Below are 26,463 nucleotides of genomic sequence, written 5' to 3'. Positions count from 1 at the left end.
CGATGTACCCGGGTCTCTCTGCCTTTCGATGTCCTCGGATCTTCCTACCTCTCGATGTCCCCGGGTCTATCTGCCTGTCGATATCCCCGGGTCTCTCTGACTCTCAATGTCCCCGGGTCTCTCTACCTCTCGATGATCCCGGGTCTCTCTGCGTCTCGATGTCCCCAAGTGTCTCTGCCTCTCGGTGTACTCGGATCTCCCTACCTCTCGATGACACCGGGTCTGTCTACCTCTCGATGACCCCGGTTCTCTCTACCTCTCGATGACCCCGGGTCTCTCTACCTCTTGATGTCCCCGGGACTCTCTGCCTCTCGATGTCCCCGGGTCTCTCTGCCTCTCGATATCCCCGGGTCTCTCTACCTCTCGATATCCCCGGGTCTCTCTGCCTCTCGATGTCCTCTGGTCTCTCTGCCTCTCGATGACCCCGGTTTTCCCTGCCTCTCGATGTACCCGGGTCTCTCTGCCTCTTGATGTCCTCGGATCATCCTACCTCTCGATGTCCCCGGGTCTATCTGCCTGTCGATGTCCCCGGGTCTCTCTGACTCTCAATGTCCCAGGGTCTCTCTACCTCTCGATGATCCCGGGTCTCTCTGCGTCTCGATGTCCCCAAGTCTCTCTGCCTCTCTATGTCCTCGAATCTCCCTACCTCTCGATGACCCCGGGTCTGTCTACCTCTCGATGATCCCGGTTCTGTCTACCTCTCGATGACCCCGGGTCTCTCTACCTCTCGATGCCCCCGGGACTCTCTACCTCTCGATGTCCTCGGGTTTTTCTGCCTCTCGATGTCCTCGGGTCTCTCATCCTCTCGATGTCCCCGGGTCTCTCTACCTATCGATGTCCCCAGGTCTCTCTCTACCTCTCGATGTCCTCGGGTCTCTCTACCTCTCGACGACCCCGGGTCTCTCTGCCTCTCGATATCCTCTCGATGTCCCCGGGTCTCTCTGCCTCTCGATGTCCTCTGTCTCTATGCCTCTCGATGACCCCGGGTTTCTCTGCCTCTCGATGTACCCAGGTCTATCTGCCTGTTGATGTCCTCGGATCTCCCTACGTCTCGATGTCCTTAGGTCTCTCTGCCTCTCGATGTCCTCGGGTCTCTCTACCTCTCGATGTCATCGGGTCTCTCTGCCTCTCAATGTCCTCTCTATGTCCCCGGGTCTCTCTACCTCTCGATGACCCCGGGTCCCTTTACCTTTCGATGTTCCCGGGTCTCTCTGCCTCTTAATGTCCCCGGGTCTATGTGCCTCTCAATGTCCCTGGTCTCTCTACCTCTCAATGTCCCCGGGTCTCTCTGCCTCTCGAAGTCCCTGGGTCTATCTGCCTATAGATGTCCCCGGGTCCCTCTACCTCTCGATGACCCCGGGTCCCTCTGCCTCTCGATGTCCCCGGGGCTCCCTACCTCTCGATGTCCCCGGGTCTCTCTGCCTCTTGATGTCCCCGCGTCTCTCTGCCTCTCAATGTCCCTGGGTCTATCTGCCTCTCGATGTCCCCGGGTCTCTCTACCTCTCGATGTCCCCGGGTCTATCTGCCTCTCGATGTCCCCGGGTCTCTCTGCCTCTCGATGTCCTCTGGTCTCTCTGCCTCTCGATGTCCCCAGGTCTCTCTACCTCTCAATGTCCCCGGGTCTCTCTGCCTCTCGATTTCCTCTGGTCTCTCTGCCTCTCGATGTCCCCGGGTCTCTCTGCCTCTCGATGTCCTGTGGTCTCTCTGACTCTCGATGACCCGGGGTCTCTCTGCCTCTCGATATCCCCAGGTCTCTCTACCTCTCGATGTCCTCAGATCTCTCTACCTCTCGACTAACCTGGCTCTCGATGTCCCCGGGTCTCTCTGCCTCTCGATATCCCCGGGTATCTCTGCCTCTCGATGTCCCCATGTTTCTCTCCCTCTCAATGTCCCCGGGTCTCGCTACCTCTTGATGTCCTCGGATTTCCCTACCCCTCGATGTCCCCGGGTCTCTCTATCTCTTGATGTCCCGGGGTCTCTCTGCCTCTCAATGTCCTCGCATCTCTCTACCTCTCGATGTCCCGGGGTCTCCCTACCTCTCGATGTCCCCGGGTCTATCTGCCTCTCGGTGTCCTCTGATCTCCCGACATCTCGATGATCCCGGGTCTCTCTCCCTGTCGACGATCCCGGGTCTCTCTACCTATCGATGTCCCCGGGTCTCTCTACCTCTCGACGACCCCGGGTCTCTCTGCCTCTCAATATCCTCTCGATATCCCCGGGTCCCTCTACCCCTCGATGTCCCCGGTTCTCGCTGCCTCTCGATGTCCCTGGGTCTCTCTACCTTTCGATGTTCCCAGGTCACTCTGCCTCTCAATGTCCCCAGGTCTATCTGCCTCTCGATGTCCCGGGTCTCTCTACCTCTCGATTTCCCTGGGTCTCTCTGCCTCTCGATATCCCCGGGTCACTCTATCTCTCGATGTCCCCGGGTCTCTCTACCTCTTGATGTCCCCGGGTCTCTCTGCCTCTCGGTGTCCTCTGGTCTCTCTGCCTCTCGATGTACCCGGGTTTCTCTGCCTCTCGATGTCCTCGGATCTTCCTACCTCTCGATGTCTCCGGGTCTCTCTGGCTCTCGATGTCCCCGGGTCTATCTGCCTGTCGATGTCCCCGGGTCTCTCTGACTCTCAATGTCCCCGGGTCTCTCTACCTCTCGATGTCCCCGGGTCTATCTGCCTGTCGATGTCCCCGGATCTCTCTAACTCTCGACGAACCTGGCTCTCGATGTCCCCGGGTCTCTCTCCCTCTCAATGTCCCCGGGTCTCGCTACCTCTTGATGTCCTCGGATTTCCCTACCTATCGATGTCCTCGGATCTCCCTACCTCTCGATGTCCCCGGGTCTCTCTACCTCTCGATGTCCCCGGGTCTCTCTGCCTCTCGATGTCCCCGGGTCTATCTGCCTCTCGATGTCCCCGGGTCTCTCTACCTCTCGATGACCCCGGGTCTATGTGCCTCTCGATGTCCCTGGCTCTCTCTCCCTGTCGACGACCCAGGTCTCACTACCTCTCGATGTCCCCGGGTCTCTCTGCCTCTCGATGTCCTCTGGTCTCTCTGCCTCTCGATGTCCCCGGGTCTCTCTACCTCTCGATGTCCCCGGGTCTCTCTGCCTCTCGAAGTCCTCTGGTCTCTCTGCCTCTCGATGTCCCCGGGTCTCTCTGCCTCTCGATGTCCTCTGGTCTCTCTGCCTCTCGATGACCCCGGGTTTCTCTGCCTCTCGATGACCCGGGGTCTCTCTGCCTCTCGATGTCCCCGGGTCTCCCTACCTCTCGATGTCCCCGGGTCTCCCTGCCTCTCGATGTCCCCGGGTCTCTCTGCCTCTCGATGACCCCGGGTTTCTCTGCCTCTCGATGACCCCGGGTCTCTCTGCCTCTCGATGACCCCGGGTCTCTCTACCTCTCGATGTCCCCGGGTATCTCTGCCTCTCGATGACCCCGGGTCTCTCTGCCTCTCGATGTCCCCGGGTATCTCTGCCTCTCGATATCCCCAGGTCTCTCTACCTCTCGATGTCCTCAGGTCTCTCTACCTCTCGATATCCCCGGGTCTCTCTGCCTCTCGATATCCCAGGGTCTCTCTGCCTCTCGATATTCCCGGGTCTCTCTACCTCTCGATGTCCCCGGGTCTCTCTGCCTCTCGACGACCCCGGCTCTCGATGTCCCCGGGTCTCTCTACGTCTCGATGTCCTCGGGTCTCTCTACTTCTCGATGACCCGGGTCTCTCTGCGTCTCGATGTCCCCAGGTCTCTCTGCCTCTCGATGTCCTCGGATCTCCCTACCTCTCGATGACCCCGGGTCCCTCTACCTCTCGATGCCCCCGGGACTCTCTACCTTTTGATGTCCTTGGGTGTTTCTGCTTATCGATGTCCCCGCGTCTCTCTACCTCTCGATGTCCTCTGGTCTCTCTGCCTCTCGATGACCCCGGGTTTCTCTGCCTCTCGATGTCCCCTGGTATCTCTGCCAGTCAATGTCCCCGGGTCTATCTACCTCTCGATCTCCCTGAGTCTCTCTACCTTTCGATGGCCCCGGGTCTCTCAAACTCTCGATGTCCTCTGGTCTCTCTGCCTCTCGATGACCCCGGGTTTCCCTGCCTCTCGATGTACCCGGGTCTCTCTGCCTCTCGATGTCCTCGGATCTTCCTACCTCTCGATGTCCCGGGGTCTCTCTGCCTCTCGATGTCCCCGGGTATCTCTGCCTCTCGATGACCCTGGGTCTATCTGCCTCTCGGTGTCCTCTGATCTCCCGACCTCTCGATGATCCCGGGTGTCTCTACCTCTCGATGTCCTCGGATCTCCCTACCTCTCGATGTCCCCGGGTCTATCTCCCTCTCGATATCCCCGGGTCTCTCTCCCTGTCGACGACCCCGGGTCTCTCTACCTCTCGATGTCCCCAGGTCTCTCTGCCTCTCGATGTCCCCGGGTCTCTCTACCTCTCGATGTCACCGGGTCTCTCTGCCTCTCGATGTCCTCTGGTCTCTCTGCCTCTCGATGACCCCGGCTTTCTCTGCCTCTCGATGTACCCGGGTCTCTCTGCCTTTCGATGTCCTCGGATCTTCCTACCTCTCGATGTCCCCGGGTCTATCTGCCTGTCGATATCCCCGGGTCTCTCTGACTCTCAATGTCCCCGGGTCTCTCTACCTCTCGATGATCCCGGGTCTCTCTGCGTCTCGATGTCCCCAAGTGTCTCTGCCTCTCGGTGTACTCGGATCTCCCTACCTCTCGATGACACCGGGTCTGTCTACCTCTCGATGACCCCGGTTCTCTCTACCTCTCGATGACCCCGGGTCTCTCTACCTCTTGATGTCCCCGGGACTCTCTGCCTCTCGATGTCCCCGGGTCTCTCTGCCTCTCGATATCCCCGGGTCTCTCTACCTCTCGATGTCCCCGCGTCTCTCTACCTCTCGATGTCCTCTGGTCTCTCTGCCTCTCGATGACCCCGGGTTTCTCTGCCTCTCGATGTCCCCTGGTATCTCTGCCAGTCAATGTCCCCGGGTCTATCTACCTCTCGATGTCCCTGAGTCTCTCTACCTTTCGATGGCCCCGGGTCTCTCAAACTCTCGATGTCCTCTGGTCTCTCTGCCTCTCGATGACCCCGGGTTTCCCTGCCTCTCGATGTACCCGGGTCTCTCTGCCTCTCGATGTCCTCGGATCTTCCTACCTCTCGATGTCCCGGGGTCTCTCTGCCTCTCGATGTCCCCGGGTATCTCTGCCTCTCGATGACCCTGGGTCTATCTGCCTCTCGGTGTCCTCTGATCTCCCGACCTCTCGATGATCCCGGGTGTCTCTACCTCTCGATGTCCTCGGATCTCCCTACCTCTCGATGTCCCCGGGTCTATCTCCCTCTCGATATCCCCGGGTCTCTCTCCCTGTCGACGACCCCGGGTCTCTCTACCTCTCGATGTCCCCAGGTCTCTCTGCCTCTCGATGTCCCCGGGTCTCTCTACCTCTCGGTGTCACCGGGTCTCTCTGCCTCTCGATGTCCTCTGGTCTCTCTGCCTCTCGATGACCCCGGCTTTCTCTGCCTCTCGATGTACCCGGGTCTCTCTGCCTTTCGATGTCCTCGGATCTTCCTACCTCTCGATGTCCCCGGGTCTATCTGCCTGTCGATATCCCCGGGTCTCTCTGACTCTCAATGTCCCCGGGTCTCTCTACCTCTCGATGATCCCGGGTCTCTCTGCGTCTCGATGTCCCCAAGTGTCTCTGCCTCTCGGTGTACTCGGATCTCCCTACCTCTCGATGACACCGGGTCTGTCTACCTCTCGATGACCCCGGTTCTCTCTACCTCTCGATGACCCCGGGTCTCTCTACCTCTTGATGTCCCCGGGACTCTCTGCCTCTCGATGTCCCCGGGTCTCTCTGCCTCTCGATATCCCCGGGTCTCTCTACCTCTCGATATCCCCGGGTCTCTCTGCCTCTCGATGTCCTCTGGTCTCTCTGCCTCTCGATGACCCCGGTTTTCCCTGCCTCTCGATGTACCCGGGTCTCTCTGCCTCTTGATGTCCTCGGATCATCCTACCTCTCGATGTCCCCGGGTCTATCTGCCTGTCGATGTCCCCGGGTCTCTCTGACTCTCAATGTCCCAGGGTCTCTCTACCTCTCGATGATCCCGGGTCTCTCTGCGTCTCGATGTCCCCAAGTCTCTCTGCCTCTCTATGTCCTCGAATCTCCCTACCTCTCGATGACCCCGGGTCTGTCTACCTCTCGATGATCCCGGTTCTGTCTACCTCTCGATGACCCCGGGTCTCTCTACCTCTCGATGCCCCCGGGACTCTCTACCTCTCGATGTCCTCGGGTTTTTCTGCCTCTCGATGTCCTCGGGTCTCTCATCCTCTCGATGTCCCCGGGTCTCTCTACCTATCGATGTCCCCAGGTCTCTCTCTACCTCTCGATGTCCTCGGGTCTCTCTACCTCTCGACGACCCCGGGTCTCTCTGCCTCTCGATATCCTCTCGATGTCCCCGGGTCTCTCTGCCTCTCGATGTCCTCTGTCTCTATGCCTCTCGATGACCCCGGGTTTCTCTGCCTCTCGATGTACCCAGGTCTATCTGCCTGTTGATGTCCTCGGATCTCCCTACGTCTCGATGTCCTTAGGTCTCTCTGCCTCTCGATGTCCTCGGGTCTCTCTACCTCTCGATGTCATCGGGTCTCTCTGCCTCTCAATGTCCTCTCTATGTCCCCGGGTCTCTCTACCTCTCGATGACCCCGGGTCCCTTTACCTTTCGATGTTCCCGGGTCTCTCTGCCTCTTAATGTCCCCGGGTCTATGTGCCTCTCAATGTCCCTGGTCTCTCTACCTCTCAATGTCCCCGGGTCTCTCTGCCTCTCGAAGTCCCTGGGTCTATCTGCCTATAGATGTCCCCGGGTCCCTCTACCTCTCGATGACCCCGGGTCCCTCTGCCTCTCGATGTCCCCGGGGCTCCCTACCTCTCGATGTCCCCGGGTCTCTCTGCCTCTCGATGTCCCCGGGTCTCTCTGCCTCTCGATGACCCCGGGTTTCTCTGCCTCTCGATGACCCCGGGTATCTCTGCCTCTCGATGTCCCCGGGTATCTCTGCCTCTCGATGACCCCGGGTCTCTCTGCCTCTCGATGTCCCCGGGTATCTCTGCCTCTCGATATCCCCAGGTCTCTCTGCCTCTCGATGTCCCCGGGTATCTCTGCCTCTCGATATCCCCAGGTCTCTCTACCTCTCGATGTCCTCAGGTCTCTCTACCTCTCGATATCCCTGGGTCTCTCTGCCTCTCGATATCCCAGGGTCTAAATGCCTCTCGATATTCCCGGGTCTCTCTACCTCTCGATGACCCCGGAACTCTCTACCTCTCGATGTCCTCGGGTTTTTCTGCCTCTCGATGTCCTCGGGTCTCTCATCCTCTCGATGTCCCCGGGTCTCTCTACCTATCGATGTCCCCAGGTCTCTCTCTACCTCTCGATGTCCTCGGGTCTCTCTGCCTCTCGACGACCCCGGGTCTCTCTGCCTCTCGATATCCTCTCGATGTCCCCGGGTCTCTCTGCCTCTCAATGTCCTCTCTATGTCCCCGGGTCTCTCTACCCCTCGATGTCCCCGGGTCTCGCTGCCTCTCGATGTCCTCGGATCTCCCTACCTCTCGATGACCCCGGGTCCCTCTACCTCTCGATGACCCCGGGTCCCTCTGCCTCTCGATGTCCCCGGGTCTCCCTACCTCTCGCTGTCCCCGGGTCTCCCTACCTCTCGATGTCCCCGGGTCTCTCTGCCTCTCGATGTCCCCGGGTCTCTCTGCCTCTCGATGACCCCGGGTTTCTCTGCCTCTCGATGACCCCGGGTCTCTCTGCCTCTCGATGTCCCCGGGTATCTCTGCCTCTCGATGTCCCCGCGTCTCTCTACCTCTCGATGTCCTCTGGTCTCTCTGCCTCTCGATGACCCCGGGTTTCTCTGCCTCTCGATGTACCCAGGTCTATCTGCCTGTCAATGTCCTCGGATCTCCCTACCTCTCGATGTCCCTGGGTATCCCTACCTCTCGATGTCCCCGGGTCTATCTACCTCTCGATGTCCCTGAGTCTCTCTACCTTTCGATGTCCCCGGGTCTCTCTGCCTCTCAATGTCCCCGGGTCTCTCTAACTCTCGATGTCCTCTGGTCTCTCTGCCTCTCGATGACCCCGGGTTTCCCTGCCTCTCGATGTACCCGGGTCTCTCTGCCTCTCGATGTCCTCGGATCTTCCTACCTCTCGATGTCCCGGGGTCTCTCTACCTCTCGATCTCCCCGGGTATCTCTGCCTCTCAATGTCCCTGGGTCTATCTGCCTCTCGGTGTCCTCTGATCTCCCGACCTCTCGATGATCCCGGGTGTCTCTACCTCTCGATGATCCCGGGTCTCTCTGCGTCTCGATGTCCCCAAGTGTCTCTGCCTCTTGGTGTACTCGGATCTCCCTACCTCTCGATGACACCGGGTCTGTCTACCTCTCGATGACCCCGGTTCTCTCTACCTCTCGATGACCCCGGGTCTCTCTACCTCTCGATATTCCCGGGTCTCTCTACCTCTCGATGACCCCGGGACTCTCTACCTCTCGATGTCCTCGGGTTTTTCTGCCTCTCGATGTCCTCGGGTCTCTCATCCTCTCGATGTCCCCGGGTCTCTCTACCTATCGATGTCCCCAGGTCTCTCTCTACCTCTCGATGACCCCGGTTCTCTCTACCTCTCGATGACCCCGGGTCTCTCTACCTCTCGATGTCCCCGGGACCCTCTGCCTCTCGATGTCCCCGGGTCTCCCTGCCTCTCGATGTCCCCGGGTCTCTCTACCTCTCGATGTCCCCGGGTCTATCTGCCTGTCGATGTCCCCGGGTCTCTGTGACTCTCAATGTCCCCGGTTCTCTCTACCTCTCGATGATCCCGGGTCTCTCTGCGTCTCGATGTCCCCAAGTCTCTCTGCCTCTCTATGTCCTCGGATCTCCCTACCTCTCGATGACCCCGGGTCTGTCTACCTCTCGATGATCCCGGTTCTGTCTACCTCTCGATGACCCCGGGTCTCTCTACCTCTCGATGCCCCCGGGACTCTCTACCTCTCGATGTCCTCGGGTTTTTCTGCCTCTCGATGTCCTCGGGTCTCTCATCCTCTCGATGTCCCCGGGTCTCTCTACCTATCGATGTCCCCAGGTCTCTCTCTACCTCTCGATGTCCTCGGGTCTCTCTACCTCTCGACGACCCCGGGTCTCTCTGCCTCTCGATATCCTCTCGATGTCCCCGGGTCTCTCTGCCTCTCGATGTCCTCTGGTCTCTATGCCTCTCGATGACCCCGGGTTTCTCTGCCTCTCGATGTACCCAGGTCTATCTGCCTGTTGATGTCCTCGGATCTCCCTACGTCTCGATGTCCTTAGGTCTCTCTGCCTCTCGATGTCCTCGGGTCTCTCTACCTCTCGATGTCCTCGGGTCTCTCTGCCTCTCAATGTCCTCTCTATGTCCCCGGGTCTCTCTACCCCTCGATGTCCCCGGGTCTCTCTGCCCCTCGATGTCCCCGGGTCTCGCTGCCTCTCGATGTCCTCGGATCTCCCTACCTCTCGATGACCCCGGGTCCCTCTACCTTTCAATGTTCCCGGGTCTCTCTGCCTCTTAATGTCCCCGGGTCTATGTGCCTCTCAATGTCCCTGGTCTCTCTACCTCTCAATGTCCCCGGGTCTCTCTGCCTCTCGAAGTCCCTGGGTCTATCTGCCCATCGATGTCCCCGGGTCCCTCTACCTCTCGATGACCCCGGGTCCCTCTGCCTCTCGATGTCCCCGGGTCTCCCTACCTCTCGATGTCCCCGGGTCTCCCTACCTCTCGATGTCCCCGGGTCTCTCTGCCTCTCGATGTCCCCGGGTCTCTCTGCCTCTCGATGTCCCCGGGTATCTCTGCCTCTCGATGACCCCGGGTCTCTCTGCCTCTCGATGTCCCCGGGTATCTCTGCCTCTCGATATCCCCAGGTCTCTCTGCCTCTCGATGTCCCCGGGTATCTCTGCCTCTCGATATCCCCAGGTCTCTCTACCTCTCGATGTCATCAGGTCTCTCTACCTCTCGATATCCCCGGGTCTCTCTGCCTCTCGATATCCCAGGGTCTAAATGCCTCTCGATATTCCCGGGTCTCTCTACCTCTCGATGACCCCGGGTCTCTCTACCTCTCGATGCCCCCGGGACTCTCTACCTCTCGATGTCCTCGGGTTTTTCTGCCTCTCGATGTCCTCGGGTCTCTCATCCTCTCGATGTCCCCGGGTCTCTCTACCTATCGATGTCCCCAGGTCTCTCTCTACCTCTCGATGTCCTCGGGTCTCTCTACCTCTCGACGACCCCGGGTCTCTCTGCCTCTCGATATCCTCTCGATGTCCCCGGGTCTCTCTGCCTCTCGATGTACCCATGTCTATCTGCCTGTTGATGTCCTCGGATCTCCCTACGTCTCGATGTCCTCAGGTCTCTCTGCCTCTCGATGTCCTCGGGTCTCTCTACCTCTCGATGTCCTCGGGTCTCTCTGCCTCTCAATGTCCTCTCTATGTCCCCGGGTCTCTTTACGCCTCGATGTCCCCGGGTCTCTCTACCCCTTGATGTCCCCGGGTCTTGCTGCCTCTCGATGTCCTCGGATCTCCCTACCTCTCGATGACCCCGGGTCCCTCTAACTTTCGATGTTCCCGGGTCTCTCTGCCTCTTAATGTCCCCGGGTCTATGTGCCTCTCAATGTCCCCGGTCTCTCTACCTCTCAATGTCCCCGGGTCTCTCTGCCTCTCGAAGTCCCTGGGTCTATCTGCCTATCGATGTCCCCGGGTCCTTCTACCTCTCGATGACCCCGGGTCCCTCTGCCTCTCGATGTCCCCGGGTCTCCCTACCTCTCGATGTCCCCGGGTCTCCCTACCTCTCGATGTCCCCGGGTCTCTCTGCCTCTCGATGACCCCGGGTTTCTCTGCCTCTCGATGACCCCGGGTCTCTCTGCGTCTCGATGTCCCCGGGTATCTCTGCCTCTCGATGACCCCGGGTCTCTCTGCCTCTCGATGTCCCCGGGTATCTCTGCCTCTCGATATCCCCAGGTCTCTCTACCTCTCGATGTCCTCAGGTCTCTCTACCTCTCGATATCCCCGGGTCTCTCTGCCTCTCGATATCCCAGGGTCTCTCTGCCTCTCGATATTCCCGGGTCTCTCTACCTCTCGATGTCCCCGGATCTCTCTGCCTCTCGACGACCCCGGCTCTCGATGTCCCCGGGTCTCTCTACGTCTCGATGTCCTCGGGTCTCTCTACGATGTCCTCGGGTCTCTCTACTTCTCGATGACCCGGGTCTCTCTGCGTCTCGATGTCCCCAGGTGTCCCCATGCCTCTCGATGTCCTCGGATCTCCCTACCTCTCGATGACCCCGGGTCCCTCTACCTCTCGATGCCCCCGGGACACTCTACCTCTCGATGTCCTCGGGTCTCTCTACCTCTCGACGACCCCGGGTCTCTCTGCCTCTCGATATCCTCTCGATGTCCCCGGGTCCCTCTACCCCTCGATGTCCTCGGTTCTCACTGCCTCTCGATGTCCCCGGGTCTCTCTACCTTTCGATGTTCCCGGGTCACTCTGCCTCTCAATGTCCCCAGGTCTATCTGCCTCTCGATGTCCCGGGTCTCTCTAACTCTCGATGTCCCCGGGTCTCTCTACCTCTCGATGTCCCCGGGTCTCTCTACCTCTCGATGTCCCCTGGTCTCTCTACCTCTCGACTTCCCCGGGTCTCTCTACCTCTCGATGTCCCCAGGTCTATCTGCCTGTCGATGTCCCCGGGCCTCTCTACCTCTCGATGTCCCCTGGTATCTCTGCCACTCGATGTCCCTGAGTCTCTCTACCTTTCGATGTCCCCGGGTCTCTCTGCCTCTCGATGTCCCGGGTCTCTCTAACTCTCGACGACCCTGGCTCTCAATGTCCCCGGGTCTCTCTGCCTCTCGGTGTCCCCGGGTCTCTCTGCCTCTCGATGTCCCCATGTCTCTCTCCCTCTCAATGTCCCCGGGTCTCTCTACCTCTTGATGTCCTCGGATTTCCCTACTTATCGATGTCCTCGGATCTCCCTACCTCTCGATGTCCCGGGGTCTCTCTACCTCTCGATGTCCCCGGGTCTATCTGCCTCTCGGTGTCCTCTGATCTCCCGACCTCTCGATGATCCCGGGTCTATCTACCTCTCGATATCCCCGGGTCTCCCTCCCTGTCGACGACCCCGGGTCTCTCTACCTCTCGATGACCCCGGGTCTCTCTGCCTCTCGATGACCCCGGGTCTCTCTGCCTCTCGATGTCCCCGGGTATCTCTGCCTCTCGATGACCCCCGGTCTCTCTGCCTCTCGATGTCCCCGGGTATCTCTGCCTCTCGATATCCCCAGGTCTCTCTACCTCTCGATGTCCTCAGGTCTCTCTACCTCTCGATATCCCCGGGTCTCTCTGCCTCTCGATATCCAAGGGTCTCTCTGCCTCTCGATATTCCCGGGTCTCTCTACCTCTCGATGTCCCCGGGTCTCTCTACCTATCGAGGTCCCCGGGTCTCTCTACCTCTCGACGACCCCAGGTCTCTCTGCCTCTCAATATCCTCTCGATATCCCCAGGTCCCTCTACCCCTCGATGTCCCCGGTTCTCGCTGCCTCTCGATGTCCCTGGGTCTCTCTACCTTTCGATGTTCCCGGGTCACTCTGCCTCTCAATGTCCCCAGGTCTATCTGCCTCTCGATGTCCCGGGTCTCTCTAACTATCGATGTCCCCGGGTCTCTCTGCCTCTTGATGTCCCCGGGTCTATCTGCCTCTCGATGTCCCCATATCACCCTACCTGTCGATGTCCCCGGGTCTCTCTACCTCTCAATGTCCCCGGGTCTCTCTACCTCTCGATGTCCCCTGGTCTCTCTACCTCTCGATTTCCCCGGGTCTCTCTGCCTCTCGATATCCCCGGGTCACTCTACCTCTCGATGTCCCCGGGTCTCTCTGCCTCTCGGTGTCCTCTGGTCTCTCTGCCTCTCGATGACCCCGGGTTTCTCTGCCTCTCGATGTACCCGGGTTTCTCTGCCTCTCGATGTCCTCGGATCTTCCTACCTCTCGATGTCTCCGGGTCTCTCTGCCTCTCGATGTCCCCGGGTCTATCTGCCTGTCGATGTCCCCGGGTCTCTCTGACTCTCAATGTCCCCGGGTCTCTCTACCTCTCGATGATCCCGGGTCTCTCTGCATCTCAATATCCCCAAGTCTCTCTGCCTCTCGATGTCCTCGGATCTCCCTGCCTCTCGATGACCCCGGGTCTGTCTACCTCTCGATGACCCCGGTTCTCTCTACCTCTCGATGACCCCGGGACTCTCTACCTCTCGATGCCCCCGGGACTCTCTACCTCTCGATGTCCTCGGGTTTTTCTGCCTCTCGATGTCCTCGGGTCTCTCATCCTCTCGATGTCCCCGGGTCTCTCTACCTCTCGATGTCCCCGGGTCTCTCTACCTCTCGATGTCCCCGGGTCTCCCTACCTCTCGATGTCCTCGGATCTCCCTACCTCTCGATGTCCCCGGGTATCTCTGCCTCTCAATGTCCCCGGGTCTCTCTACCTCTCGATGTCCTCTGGTCTCTCTGCCTCTCGATGACCCAGGGTTTCCCTGCCTCTCGATGTAACCGGGTCTCTCTGCCTCTCGATGTTCTCGGATCTTCCTACCTCTCGATGTCCCGGGGTCTCTCTACCTCTCGATGTCCCCGGGTATCTCTGCCTCTCGATGTCCCTGGGTCTATCTGCCTCTCGATATCCCCGGGTCTCTCTCCCTGTCGACGACCCCGGTTCTCTCTACCTCTCGATGTCCCCAGGTCTCTCTGCCTCTCGATGTCCCCGGGTCTCTCTACCTCTCGATGTCCCCGGGTCTCTCTGCCTCTCGATGTCCTCTGGTCTCTCTGCCTCTCGATGACCCCGGGTTTCTCTGCCTCTCGATGTACCCGGGTTTCTCTGCCTCTCGATGTCCTCGGATCTTCCTACCTCTCGATGTCTCCGGGTCTCTCTGCCTCTCGATGTCCCCGGGTCTATCTGCCTGTCGATGTCCCCGGGTCTCTCTGACTCTCAATGTCCCCGGGTCTCTCTACCTCTCGATGATCCCGGGTCTCTCTGCATCTCAATATCCCCAAGTCTCTCTGCCTCTCGATGTCCTCGGATCTCCCTGCCTCTCGATGACCCCGGGTCTGTCTACCTCTCGATGACCCCGGTTCTCTCTACCTCTCGATGACCCCGGGACTCTCTACCTCTCGATGCCCCCGGGACTCTCTACCTCTCGATGTCCTCGGGTTTTTCTGCCTCTCGATGTCCTCGGGTCTCTCATCCTCTCGATGTCCCCGGGTCTCTCTACCTCTCGATGTCCCCGGGTCTCTCGACCTCTCGATGTCCCCGGGTCTCCCTACCTCTCGATGTCCTCGGATCTCCCTACCTCTCGATGTCCCCGGGTATCTCTGCCTCTCGATGTCCCTGGGTCTATCTGCCTCTCGATATCCCCGGGTCTCTCTCCCTGTCGACGACCCCGGTTCTCTCTACCTCTCGATGTCCCCAGGTCTCTCTGCCTCTCGATGTCCCCGGGTCTCTCTACCTCTCGATGTCCCCGGGTCTCTCTGCCTCTCGATGTCCTCTGGTCTCTCTGCCTCTCGATGACCCCGGGTTTCTCTGCCTCTCGATGTACCCGGGTTTCTCTGCCTCTCGATGTCCTCGGATCTTCCTACCTCTCGATGTCTCCGGGTCTCTCTGCCTCTCGATGTCCCCGGGTCTATCTGCCTGTCGATGTCCCCGGGTCTCTCTGACTCTCAATGTCCCCGGGTCTCTCTACCTCTCGATGATCCCGGGTCTCTCTGCATCTCAATATCCCCAAGTCTCTCTGCCTCTCGATGTCCTCGGATCTCCCTGCCTCTCGATGACCCCGGGTCTGTCTACCTCTCGATGACCCCGGTTCTCTCTACCTCTCGATGACCCCGGGACTCTCTACCTCTCGATGCCCCCGGGACTCTCTACCTCTCGATGTCCTCGGGTTTTTCTGCCTCTCGATGTCCTCGGGTCTCTCATCCTCTCGATGTCCCCGGGTCTCTCTACCTCTCGATGTCCCCGGGTCTCTCGACCTCTCGATGTCCCCGGGTCTCCCTACCTCTCGATGTCCTCGGATCTCCCTACCTCTCGATGTCCCCGGGTATCTCTGCCTCTCAATGTCCCCGGGTCTCTCTACCTCTCGATGTCCTCTGGTCTCTCTGCCTCTCGATGACCCAGGGTTTCCCTGCCTCTCGATGTAACCGGGTCTCTCTGCCTCTCGATGTCCTCGGATCTTCCTACCTCTCGATGTCCCAGGGTCTCTCTACCTCTCGATGTCCCCGGGTATCTCTGCCTCTCGATGTCCCTGGGTCTATCTGCCTCTCGATATCCCCGGGTCTCTCTCCCTGTCGACGACCCCGGTTCTCTCTACCTCTTGATGTCCCCAGGTCTCTCTGCCTCTCGATGTCCCCGGGTCTCTCTACCTCTCGATGTCCCCGGGTCTCTCTGCCTCTCGATGTCCTCTGGTCTCTCTGTCTCTCGATGACCCCGGCTTTCTCTGCCTCTCGATGTCCCCTGGTCTCTCTACCTCTTGATTTCCCCGGGTCTCTCTGCCTCTCGATATCCCCGGGTCACTCTACCTCTCGATGTCCCCGGGTCTCTCTGCCTCTCGGTGTCCTCTGGTCTCTCTGCCTCTCGATGACCCCGGGTTTCTCTGCCTCTCGATGTACCCGGGTTTCTCTGCCTCTCGATGTCCTCGGATCTTCCTACCTCTCGATGTCTCCGGGTCTCTCTGCCTCTCGATGTCCCCGGGTCTATCTGCCTGTCGATGTCCCCGGGTCTCTCTGACTCTCAATGTCCCCGGGTCTCTCTACCTCTCGATGATCCCGGGTCTCTCTGCATCTCAATATCCCCAAGTCTCTCTGCCTCTCGATGTCCTCGGATCTCCCTGCCTCTCGATGACCCCGGGTCTGTCTACCTCTCGATGACCCCGGTTCTCTCTACCTCTCGATGACCCCGGGACTCTCTACCTCTCGATGCCCCCGGGACTCTCTACCTCTCGATGTCCCCGGGTATCTCTGCCTCTCGATGTCCCTGGGTCTATCTGCCTCTCGATATCCCCGGGTCTCTCTCCCTGTCGACGACCCCGGTTCTCTCTACCTCTCGATGTCCCCAGGTCTCTCTGCCTCTCGATGTCCCCGGGTCTCTCTACCTCTCGATGTCCCCGGGTCTCTCTGCCTCTCGATGTCCTCTGGTCTCTCTGTCTCTCGATGACCCCGGCTTTCTCTGCCTCTCGATGTCCCCTGGTCTCTCTACCTCTCGATTTCCCCGGGTCTCTCTGCCTCTCGATATCCCCGGGTCACTCTACCTCTCGATGTCCCCGGGTCTCTCTGCCTCTCGGTGTCCTCTGGTCTCTCTGCCTCTCGATGACCCCGGGTTTCTCTGCTTCTCGATGTACCCGGGTTTCTCTGCCTCTCGATGTCCTCGGATCTTCCTACCTCTCGATGTCTCCGGGTCTCTCTGCCTCTCGATGTCCCCGGGTCTATCTGCCTGTCGATGTCCCCGGGTCTCTCTGACTCTCAATGTCCCCGGGTCTCTCTACCTCTCGATGATCCCGGGTCTCTCTGCATCTCAATATCCCCAAGTCTCTCTGCCTCTCGATGTCCTCGGATCTCCCTGCCTCTCGATGACCCCGGGTCTGTCTACCTCTCGATGACCCCGGTTCTCTCTACCTCTCGATGACCCCGGGACTCTCTACCTCTCGATGCCCCCGGGACTCTCTACCTCTCGATGTCCCCGGGTATCTCTGCCTCTCGATGTCCCTGGGTCTATCTGCCTCTCGATATCCCCGGGTCTCTCTCCCTGTCGACGACCCCGGTTCTCTCTACCTCTCGATGTCCCCAGGTCTCTCTGCCTCTCGATGTCCCCGGGTCTCTCTACCTCTCGATGTCCCCGGGTCTCTCTGCCTCTCGATGTCCTCTGGTCTCTCTGTCTCTCGATGACCCCGGCTTTCTCTGCCTCTCGATGTACCCGGGTCTCTCTGCCTCTCGATGTCCTCGGATCTTCCTACCTCTCGATGTCCCCGGGTCTATCTGCCTGTCGATATCCCCGGGTCTCTCTGACTCTCAATGTCCCCGGGTCTCTCTACCTCTCGATGATCCCGGGTCTCTCTGCGTCTCGATGTCCCCAAGTGTCTCTGCCTCTCGGTGTACTCGGATCTCCCTACCTCTCGATGACACCGGGTCTGTCTACCTCTCGATGACCCCAGTTCTCTCTACCTCTCGATGCCCCCGGGACTCTCTACCTCTCGATGTCCTCGGGTTTTTCTGCCTCTCGATGTCCTCAGGTCTCTCATCCTCTCGATGTCCCCGGGTCTCTCTACCTATCGATGTCCCCGGGTCTCTCTCTACCTCTCGATGTCCTCGGGTCTCTCTACCTCTCGACGACCCCGGGTCTCTCTGCCTCTCGATATCCTCTCGATGTCCCCGGGTCCCTCTACCCCTCGATGTCCTCGGTTCTCACTGCCTCTCGATGTCCCCGGGTCTCTCTACCTTTCGATGTTCCCGGGTCACTCTGCCTCTCAATGTCCCCAGGTCTATCTGCCTCTCGATGTCCCGGGTCTCTCTAACTCTCGATGTCCCCGGGTCTCTCTACCTCTCGATGTCCCCGGGTCTCTCTACCTCTCGATGTCCCCTGGTCTCTCTACCTCTCGACTTCCCCGGGTCTCTCTACCTCTCGATGTCCCCAGGTCTATCTGCCTGTCGATGTCCCCGGGCCTCTCTACCTCTCGATGTCCCCTGGTATCTCTGCCACTCGATGTCCCTGAGTCTCTCTACCTTTCGATGTCCCCGGGTCTCTCTGCCTCTCGATGTCCCGGGTCTCTCTAACTCTCGACGACCCTGGCTCTCAATGTCCCCGGGTCTCTCTGCCTCTCGATGTACCCAGGTCTATCTGCTTGTTGATGTCCTCGGATCTCCCTACCTCTCGATGTCCTCGGGTCTCTCTGCCTCTCGATGTCCTCGGGTCTCTCTACCTCTCGATGTCGTCGGATCTCTCTGCCTCTCGATGACTCCGGGTCTCTCTGCCTCTCGATGTCCTCGGGTCTCTCTGCCTCTCGATGTCCTCTCTATGTCCCCGGGTCTCTTTACCCCTCAATGTCCCCGGGTCTCGCTGCCTCTCAATGTCCCCGGGTCTCTCTACCTTTCGATGTCCCCAGGTGTCTCTGCCTCTCAATGTCCCCGGGTCTATCTGCCTCTCAATGTCCCCGGTCTCTCTACCTCTCAATGTCCCCGGGTCTCTCTGCCTCTCGATGTCCCTGGGTCTATCTGCCTCTCGATGTCCCCGGGTCTCTCTACCTCTCGATGTCCCCGGGTCTCTCTACCTCTCGATGTCCCCTGGTCTCTCTACCTCTCGATTTCCCCGGGTCTCTCTACCTCTCGATTTCCCCGGGTCTCTCTACCTCTCGATGTCCCCGGGTCTCTCTACCTCTCGATGTCCCTGGGTGTCTCTACTTCTCGACATCCCCGGCTCTCGATGTCCTCCGGTCTCTCTACGTCTCGATGTCCCCGGGTCTCTCTGCCTCTCGATGTCCTCAGGTCTCTCTACCTCTCGATGTCCCTGGGTCTCTCTACCTCTCGATGTTCTCTGGTCTCTCTGCCTCTCGATGTCCCTGGGTGTCTCTACTTCTCGATGTCTTCGGGTCTCTCTAGCTCTCAATGTTGTCTGGTCTCTCTGCCTCTCGATGTCTTTGAGAAGGTAGTGGTGCTGCTTTCATGAGCCGCTGCAGTATACGTGGTGGGGGTTTACCCATAATGCTGTTATGGAGGAAGTTCCAGGACTTTAATCCAGCAATAGTGAAGCAACAGTGATATTTTCAAGTCAGGACAGTGTGTGGACAACTTCCTGGTACTTCCATACTGTATCTGCTTTTATCCTTCTCGCTGGGCGAGGTGGTGGGTTTGGAAGGTGCTGTCTGAGGGGTCACTGTGCATACTGAAGATGGCACAAACTGATGCTACTCTGAGCCAGAAGTGATGTGAGCGAACGGTAATGCATGATGTGCCAGTCTGATGGGCTGCTATGTTCTGCGTTGTGTTGAGCCTCGAGTTTTAGTAGCTTTTGGTGTCAAACTACAAGCTTTTTATTCAAAGGTTCTCCCGAAGCACAAGGAAGAAGTGGGGAAGCTGCAAAGGCACCAGCCACTCGGGTGCATCTACTGGTAATATCCATGGGCCACTCTACTGGTAAGGGAGCAAGATCTCTCTATTGATACCCCTACTGACAGTGACCACATTAGAAATTCCCCCACATTGTCTTCTTCAGCAAACCACCCAAGAAGCAGAAAAGAGAAAAAAAAACTTGTTGACGCTTGAAATCTAAAATAAAACCAGAAAATGCTGGAAACACTCGTCATGCCAGGCAGCATCTATAAGTACAGAAACAATTAATGTTTTCAGGTCTGGGATCTTTCATCAGTAATGGGAAAAGGAGAAACTAGAAAACTACTACCCTACTACTGAAAACTAACTTGTTTTCCCCAATCTGATGAAGGATTCTGGACCTCCAATGTTGACAGTTTCTCTCTCCACAGATGCTGCCTGACCTGATGTGTGTTTCCAGCCTTCTTGATACCATGGGTGGGAGAAGCATTGGCAATTACTCAGCTAAGACCAGGCTATCTACACATCCCTTCACAGGGAAAATGTCATTACTTCATTGGAAAACCCACTGAACAAGGAGACAAATTCAGCCTCCTGATGAGCTACGGCAGCACAGACAGCCCAGTCACCATGCTCTGATCCTTAAGAATGGCGAAGGAAGAGAGGCCCCTCTGTAGAGACACAGGGTCCTGCAGGCAGTTAGTGACAACTGTATCAGCAGTTCACGAGCAGTGGGTTAGCTTCAGAGAAAAGGCATTGTGGTAATAAAGGTGTCTAATACTAGTGGTAATGGGACTTCAGCCTCTGGCCCAGCCTGTGAACTGCATCAGAAGGAACTTGCCGCAAACTACCTGCGGCCATCAGTCGTTGATGGTCCATTTCCCTTGACGTTGGTTTGTCCTGGAGTGGGAATATTAACCGGTGAATGAGTTCATATCAGTGTTTGCTCGCTCTCCTCCCACCATGATGTGAAAATAGAGTCACACAGCACAGGAAGAAGTCCCTCAGCCCACTGACCCCATGCCAGCCGTTAACCACCCGTTCTCACTCTCTCGTTCATAGAATTGTACTCACAGAACTGTCATCACAGAAGAAAATCAGTGATAGGTGTGTGAAATGGGATGGTAGAAGCAGATAAATTAGGGGCATTTAAGAAACTCTCAGACACATGGATGGATGAGAAATGGAGGACTGTCTAGGAGGGGAGGGTTAGAGTAGGTTAAGATGATGGCCTGTCTGGGCCAAAGGGCCTGTGCTGGGCTGTACACTTCAATGTCCCATGTAGAGCAGGTACAGAAGTGGGACGTTTCAGCACAGCTTGTCCAGGCTGACCATGGTGCCCATCTACACTTGCCCAATCCCCTCTATTCCTCTCCTATCCGAGTACCTGTCCCAACGTCTTTTAAATATTGTCCATGTATCTGCCTCCACCACTTCCTCTGGCACCTTGTTCCAGATATCCACTACACTCTGTGTGGAAACCTTAACCTTCAGACTTGCTTCAAATTTCTCTCCTCTCACTTAAACCTGTGTCCTTCATTTTAGGACACCCTTGCCTTGGGAAAATAGACACTTATCTATACATCTGTGCTCCTCATAAACTTATGATTCTCTGTAAGGTCATCCGTCAGCTTGTTCCATTCCAGTGCGAGTAAACCCAGCCTGTGCAAACTTCCCTTTGTAACTGCAGCCCTCCATTCCTGTTAACATCCTGATGAATCTCTTCTGCACTTTTTCTATTACAACCACATCCTTCCTGTAGTGTGGTAACTCAAAGTGCACACAACCCTTATACTCAACATCTTGACTTTTGAAGCTAGCTTTTTAAGTGCTTTCTTCTTTACCATATCCCCCGATGTCACCGCCACCTGGAAGCCATGGTAAGCACCACATGTATCATTGTGCCAAACTCAGGGGCATGGGCTGTGATGGACCCAGAGACCCAGCCTACATCAGGTCCACAGACAAAATATGGAGTCTGGTCTGTTTTGGAGTGAGAGGCCAGGTCCGTGTCGGTCCCTGAGACCATTGCTGCACTATATTTTTCCTTCACCCATGTGCCTATCTAAGAGTCTTTTAAATCTCCAGCGTGTCTGCCTCCGCAATGCACTTAACAGCCTCTGTGCAAAAAACCTAACTCAGATATCTCCTCTAAACTTCCCACCAATCCTCTTAAAGCATCTGGAAAAATGCACTGTTGGAGAGTGTGTCTTGACTGTGTCAGGATGGGAGGCTGTGTGTTTTTGGGCCTAGAGACCTTGCCTATATTGGACTTCGAGGCCAATATAGTCTAGAGGGTGGCTTATGTTGGAAATGGTGGCTGGATTGTAAAGGACCTAGAGGCTGGATTTTATCAGACAGAAAGGCCTGGGAGGTTTGCATGTAGAAGAGTAGGCTGTGCCGTTACTAGAGCTCTAAGCCTTGCCCAGCCTGGAGCTAGATTATGGTGCTGCTATTGTGACTCCCGTCTCCCCTTCCCCCACCAATACTCCACAAACCCATCTCCTTCAGATCCTATCGTCAGCTCCTGGGTCCCCAGAGGCTCCATCTTCCTCTCAACCCAACCCTCCCCTCTCCACTGACAACCCCAGCCTCCCCTCTCTCCCCTCTGATCCCAGCTCTCATCCAAGCCGGGTCTTTACCATTCCCTCCGACCTTCAACTGTCGGAGGCAGAGCGCTCTGTCCTCAGTAAGGGCCTCACCTTTGTCCCCCTTCACCCACACCTCAGCGAGTTCCGTGTTCACCATGATGCGGAACTCTTCTTCTGCCGTTTCCGTCTTCGAGCCTACTTCTTCGGCAAGGACTCTTCCACCCCCACCGATGACCCCTTCTCCCGTCTTCAACCCTCCTCTTCTTCATGGACACCCCGCTCTGGTCTTCTGCCTGCGCTGGATCCCTTTATCGCTAATTGCGGACGGGACATCAACCGTCTCGACTTCACCACACCTTGTCCCCATTCCAACCTCACTCCTTCGGAACGCTCTGCTCTCCACTCCCTCCGCACTAATCCTAACCTTATTATTAAACCTGCCGATAAGGGGGGTGCTGTTGTAGTCTGGCGTACTGACCTCTACCTTGCCGAGGCACAGCGACAACTCGCGGATACCTCCTCTTATTTACCCCTCGATCGTGACCCCACTAAGGAGCACTAGGCCATTGTCTCCCACGCCATCACCAACTTTATCCGCTCAGGGGATCTCCCATCCACTGCTACCAACTTTATAGTTCCCACACCCCGCACTTCCCGTTTCTACCTCCTACCCAAGATCCACAAACCTGCCTGTCCTGGCAGACCCATTGTCTCAGCTTGCTCCTGCCCCACCTCAAAACTGTTTTATCCCCCTTGTTCAATCCCTTCCTACCTGTGTTCGTGACACTTCTCACGCTCTTAAACTTTTCGATGATTTTAAGTTCCCTGGCCCCCACCGCTTTATTTTCACCATGGATGTCCAGTCCCTATATACTTCCATCCCCCATCAGGAAGGTCTCAAAGCTCTCCGCTTCTTTTTGGATTCCAGACCTAATCAGTTCCCCTCTACCACCACTCTGCACTGTCTAGCGGAATTAGTCCTTACTCTTAATAATTTCTCCTTTGGCTCCTCCCACTTCCTCCAAACTAAAAGTGTAGCTATGGGCACCCGTATGGGTCCTAGCTATGCCTGCCTTTTTGTTGGGTTTGTGGAACAATCTATGTTCCGTGCCTATCCTGGTATCTGTCCCCCACTTTTCCTTCGCTACATCGACGACTGCATTGGCGCTGCTTCCTGCACGCATGCTGAGCTTGTTGACTTCATTAACTTTGCCTCCAACTTTCACACTGCCCTCAAGTTTACCTGGTCCATCTCCAACACCTCCCTACCCTTTCTAGATCTTTCTGTCTCTGTCTCTGGAGACAGCTTATCCACTGATGTCTACTATAAGCCTACTGACTCTCACAGCTATCTGGACTATTCCTCTTCTCACCCTGTCTCTTGCAAAAACACCATCCCCTTCTCGCAATTCCTCCATCTCCGCCGCATCTGCTCTCAGGATGAGGCTTTTCATTCCAGGCCGAGGGAGATGTCCTCCTTTTTTAAAGAAAGGGGCTTCCCTTCCTCCACTATCAACTCTGTTCTCAAACGCATCTCCCCCATTTCACGTACATCTGCTCTCACTCCATCCTCCCGTCACCCCACTAGGAATAGGGTTCCCCTGGTCCTCACCTATCACCCCACCAGCCTCCGGGTCCAACATATTATTCTCTGTAACTTCCGCCACCTCCAACGGGATCCCACCACTAAGCACATCTTTCCCTCCGCCCCCCCCCTCTGCTTTCCGCAGGGATCGCTCCCTACGCGACTCCCTTGTCCATTCATTCCCCCCATCCCTCCCCACTGATCTCCCTCCTGGCACTTATCCTTGTAAGCGGAACAAGTGCTACACATGCCCTTACACTTCCTCCCTTACCATCATTCAGGGCCCCAGACAGTCCTTCCAGGTGAGGCGACACTTCACCTGTGAGTCAGCTGGGGTGATATACTGCGTCCGGTGCTCCCGATGTGGCCTTCTATATATTGGCGAGACCCAACGTAGACTGGGAGACCGCTTTGCTGAACACCTACGCTCTGTCCGCCAGAGAAAGCAGGATCTCCCATTCCCATTCCGCATCCCATTCCCATTCTGACATGTCTATCCACGGCCTCCTCTACTGTAAAGATGAAGCTACACTCAGGTTAGAGGAACAACACCTTATATTCTGTCTGGGTAGCCTCCAACCTGATGGCATGAACATTGACTTCTCTAACTTCCACTAATGCCCCACCTCCCCCTCGTACCCCATCTGTTATTTATTTTTATACACACATTCTTTCTCTCTCTCTCCTTTTTCTCCCTCTGTCCCTCTGAATATACCTCTTGCCCATCCTCTGGGTTCCCCCACCCCCCGTCTTTCTTCCCTGGGCCTCCTGTCCCATGATCCTCTCATATCCCCTTTGCCAATCACCTGTCCAGCTCTTGGCTCCATCCCTCCCCCTCCTGTCTTCTCCTATCATTTTGGATCTGCCCCTCCCCCTCCAACTTTCAAATCCCGTACTCACTCTTCCTTCAGTTAGTCCTGACGAAGGGTCTCGGCCTGAAACGTCGACTGTACCTCTTCCTACAGATGCTGCCTGGCCTGCTGCGTTCAGCAGCAACCTTGATGTGTGTTGCTGGAGCTGGATTATGTTGGGTGGAGAGGTTGTGTTGGGTCAGGGAGTCAGTACCAGTTCTATTCCCCAGTCTGGCCTCTCACTTCTTATCACCTCCTCCTGTCCTATCAGATTCCTTCATTCTCCAGCACTTGACCTTTCCCACCCTCCTGGCTTCACCTATCATCTTTGAGCTATCCTCCTTCCCCTCCCCCCACCTTTTAATTCTCCTTTTTTTTCCAGTGCTGAAGAAGGGTCCCAGTCCAAAATGTCGACTGTTTGGTACATTTCTATAGATGTTGCTTGACTTGCTGAATTCCTCCAGCATCTTGTGTGCGTTGCTTTGGATTTCCAGCATCTGTAGAATTTCTTGTGTTTACTAGTATCAAACTTTGAAGCTGAACTGTAAAAGGTCAAATGCCTGGACTACGTTGGGCACAGAGGCTTGGGCAATGTTGGATCTAGTGTCTTGGTCTGTGCCTAGCTTACAGACCTGGGTTGTGTCAAGTCTAGACACTAAACCTCATTAGGCCAAGAACTGGCTTGTGTGGTGTCGAGAGGTGAAATACACTGGCTGAACTCTGTAGGGCCTCGAGACCTGGATGGTTCTGGACGTAGAAGCTGGATTATTTCATGGTTCGGTTGTGTCAGGTTTAGGGAATGGACTGTGAGTCCAGGGGCCTGGGCTGCATTGAGCCTGAAGGTGAGATTTTAACAGAGCCAGAGGCTTAAGCCTTATCACAGATAAAAGCTTGGGTTGTACAGGAATGAGAGCTGTCTACAGAGTGAGGCCTGGTGGCTTGAGCAGCATTGGGCCTTGGGGTTGGTCTATTTTGGTGTGCAGGCATGGGCTTTGCTGGTCTGGGTTGAGCTGGAATGGAATAGAGCCTACTCTGTATCTCCCGCTCATGCGGTGTAAGGGAGTAAAATTGAGCATCAGTATCTGAACACTTCAGTCTTCTGAAATAAAAGTAGGGAATGTCAAACATACCAGTCAGGTCGGGCAGCACCCAGGAGAGAGTAAAACGAGTCTTCACCTCGGGTCAACAGCCCTTCATGGGACCTGGGTGAAGCGAGAACCCCAGCTGCTGAGGAGTGGAGAGGGAACAGAGGAAGGGTGGAGAGCAGAGGGAACAAGTAGAGAGAGAGAGAGGTGGGAAGCGTCCTTCACAATATTCTAGTAGAGAGCGCGACAGAGAAAGGAAGGCCAACAGTCAGCACGATGAGGTGGGCCTGGGGGCCTGTTCTCGAGTTGTATGACTCTCCGACCCACAGAGCACGAGGGCTGAGCTGGAGCTGAAGCCACCAGTCAGAGCAGAGCAGCGGGTGGGACCTTGGCTGCAGAGAAATGTGAGTGAGCAGGGAAGGAATGTAAGGAAGGGTGGGGAAAGGATCTGAGTCCCAGGGTAGGGATTGGGTGAGGAGTCATGGATTAGGTACCATAACGTTAGAACCTCTAGATCAAGAACGTAGCTAAATAAAGTTTACTGCAGGCAGGAGGTGAAAGTAGGTGTGAGAGGAGTCAGTGTTGCAAGGCTCGGTGCTGAGCTGGGTGTTGTTCTCACCTCCAACTGAAACGCTCTGCCGCAGAGCTGCCTGTCAGGCAAGGTGCCTCAGACAGGATGGGTGAACCCAGAGATGAACTGTGATAAAAGTAGTTTCAAATGCTGACTGTTTGTAGAGTGTGCCGAGCAGAAGGTGAGGATTAAAATAGCGTCTGTAACCTTGCTGATTTGACTTTCATTATGAGGAACCAGCAGTTTTCTAATCTTGATTTTGATCTCGGTACACACTCTCATTTATTCACTGTATTGCGCTGGTAGCTGCCATGGTTGCCAGTTGTCCCTGACTGCCGTCCAGAAGATGAAGGTGGCGAGCAGCCTTTTTGAACCCTGTGCCACTGGGGAGGGAACTCAAGTAAGAGTCAAGTGGGCTTTGCACATGCACAATAAAAACCTCATTTGCAGTAGCATCTCAGGCACATGGGGTGCAGACCCTTGTGAAACCAGGGTGGTGTGTGCAGTTTCTGGGGAATGGGTGGTGGAAGGAATGGGTTTGGGAACAGCCCGAGTGATTTGCCCACATGGAGTATTTCTCGTCCTTTTCCCTCACTCACAGCCCTCCATCGGAGCTCTCTGCCCCAGCTCCCTCTCATTTCTGTGCCCTCTACATCACCCTGCCCGTACTTCACAAGTGC

At 56.7% G+C, this 26,463-nt stretch overlaps 1 long non-coding RNA gene across 2 annotated transcripts in view; it reads left to right on the top strand.

Moving 5' to 3' along the window:
- LOC140196505 (uncharacterized) overlaps positions 1–26,463 on the top strand; it is a 122,180-nt gene that overhangs the window by 34,325 nt on the left and 61,392 nt on the right. For both annotated transcript variants that reach the window (XR_011885724.1, XR_011885725.1), the window contains exon 2: positions 19,092–19,184. This is a non-coding gene — a long non-coding RNA (uncharacterized lncRNA). The remainder of the gene's footprint in view (positions 1–19,091; positions 19,185–26,463) is intronic.

This window comes from Mobula birostris, chromosome 4 (assembly GCF_030028105.1).
Source record: "Mobula birostris isolate sMobBir1 chromosome 4, sMobBir1.hap1, whole genome shotgun sequence".
Classification (NCBI taxonomy): Eukaryota; Metazoa; Chordata; class Chondrichthyes; order Myliobatiformes; family Myliobatidae; genus Mobula; species Mobula birostris.
Note: the sequence above shows the minus strand (reverse complement) of the source record. Positions and strands in the feature narration are given on the sequence as shown.